We start from the raw sequence: 1,581 nt of genomic DNA, 5'->3' as shown, positions 1-1,581 counted from the left end.
GGCGGGCGGGGCTGAGACAGACTCTCAAACCTCAGCTTCCTGCCGCCCTGGGGAACCCAGCAGGCACTGGGGGAGGGCAGGGGGCGGTGTCTGCTGGTGCCACACCCACCACGCTGGCCCCAGGACCCCAGACACGGCTGGCCCAGGGGTCGTCCAGCCCCGCCCACCACCGCCACGGGCAGCTGGGCCCTGAGCCCGCCGGCCCCGGCCCCAGCTGTGTGCAGCCCCAAGCCAGAGGCCACCTGGGCCAGGCCCGCCGCACCAGCCCGCTGGGAGAGTGGGTGAGGGGCGGCCCAGCCCTGCCGCAAGGGGGGCTCCCACCGGGTTCCGCCCAGCGCCAGGCAGCGGCCCTCGCCCGGCTCGGCGGCCGCAGACGTGGCCTCAAGTCCCAGCCCGAGGAGGACCCTCCTCAGGAAACAGGCGCGACCCAGGCCTGCAGGGGACCCCAGCGCCTGCTACCCCGCCCGAGACTCCAGGGGCTCCGGAGGGCCGGGGCGCTGTGAGCAGGAGGCCACCGCGCAGCCTGGCTGGCCGGTCCAGCAACAGCCCTGGGCACACACCAGGGCTGCACAGCCACCCACACCCCAGCCAGGGGCTCCTCGCTGGGAAGGGCCCAGGACACGCAGGGGCCTCCCGCAGGGCAGCCCCCACGCTCCTGCCCAGTCCCGGACAGAGCCAGGAGGCGCCCACCCCGCCGCTGGCCGTGGAGGCCACGACAGCAGAGACACCCAGCCCACGGCAGTTCACTGGCTGGCACAGGCACCGCTGGGCGGGACCCCGGGCCAGGAGAAGGGCACCTGGGGGCACAGACGGCGCCCACCGTGAGGCCGACCTGGGGCGGACAGCAGGTGCCCAGGCCAGGCCCGCCTGGGGCTGCCACAGGACCCCTCCAGAGCAGCCTGCCTGGCGCAGGGGCAGCCCGCCGGGCTCCGTGTCCGCTCCCGCAGCCAGACAGCTCTCACCAGGCCTGGGACCCCGGGCTCGGGCGGGGCCGGGCCAGCGAGGCCAACCCAAACAGCCCCAACCTGCTCCGGAGGCCGGGACCTGGGCGGGACGGCCGGGCAGGGAGGGTCTCTGGGGCTGGGGCCAGCGAGCGAGCCTCCCACCCAGACACCCCCGGCGCTGCCCGCGGCCAGCCCACGGACACTGCCAGGGGCCTCGCAGGAGCGGGGCAGAGACACGGCCACCCCAGCCCCAGGTGCAGGGCGCAGGGGTCTGCACCGGGTCGGGGTCCTGCCACTGGGCTGGGAAGGGTCGGCGCGGCAGGGGGCGCGCACCCCAGCCCGGTGAGGCCGCCGCTGGGGCGGGCGCCTGGGGCCCACAGCTGCCCTGGCAGGTTCAGGCCGGCCCCACACTGAACCCACATCCCTCGCCCGCCTGCGGCAGGAAGGGCCCCTGCGAGATCCCCACTGCGGGCCCTCCCGGAGCCCGGCGGGGGCCCCCAGGCCCAGAGGCGGGTCCCGGGCTGCAGAGGGGCGGACACCGGCCAAGTCACCGCAGAGCTGAGGGCGGGTGGCCGCGCGCCAGCTGGGGCTGCAAAGCAGGGGGGACGCGAGCGCCGGCCGGGAGCCCCGCAGCCGC

General features: G+C 76.9%; 1 protein-coding gene across 1 annotated transcript in view; it reads right to left on the bottom strand.

The window, feature by feature from the left end:
• SBF1 (SET binding factor 1) overlaps positions 1–1,581 on the bottom strand; it is a 19,237-nt gene that overhangs the window by 11,894 nt on the left and 5,762 nt on the right. The gene's annotated exons all lie outside the window — the stretch shown is intronic.

Source organism: Condylura cristata, unplaced genomic scaffold, assembly GCF_000260355.1.
Source record: "Condylura cristata isolate star-nosed mole 26May11 unplaced genomic scaffold, ConCri1.0 scaffold00004, whole genome shotgun sequence".
In the NCBI taxonomy this organism is placed as follows: Eukaryota; Metazoa; Chordata; class Mammalia; order Eulipotyphla; family Talpidae; genus Condylura; species Condylura cristata.
Note: the sequence above shows the minus strand (reverse complement) of the source record. Positions and strands in the feature narration are given on the sequence as shown.